The following is a 445-nucleotide window of genomic DNA, read 5'->3' on the forward strand; positions in this document are numbered from 1 at the left end:
TGGAAACGACAACAATAATCATAATAACCGTAACAATAACTAACTTAATGTCAAATGACCATTACTCACATTTACCATTTCCACGTTCTTCCACGCTTGGGTGGAGGTGGGGGTAAGAAACAAGGTAGAAGGATACTGGGAAATAAAGGAAGGGAGGGAGAATGGGAAGTTAATAATAAAGGGAGTAATGGAAGGGGAAACGGAAGGGACCTAAGGAACTGGAAATAGGTAAGGAGGAAGGAAGGGTGAAGGGAGAGGGGGATCAGAGAAGGAATGAGTGATGGGGAAAAGGGAGGGAGGAGAAAGGATCCAAAGAGGCAGGGAGGAGGGGTAAGGAGGAAGAGGAGGGAAGTGGGAGAGGGCAGATAAATATATCAAAGTGGGAAGAGAGGAGGGAATTTCAGGAAAATTTGGGAGTGAGCGTGGGTGGCAGAGTAGGAAAGGG

Source organism: Penaeus vannamei, chromosome 4 (assembly GCF_042767895.1).
Source record: "Penaeus vannamei isolate JL-2024 chromosome 4, ASM4276789v1, whole genome shotgun sequence".
Classification (NCBI taxonomy): domain Eukaryota; kingdom Metazoa; phylum Arthropoda; class Malacostraca; order Decapoda; family Penaeidae; genus Penaeus; species Penaeus vannamei.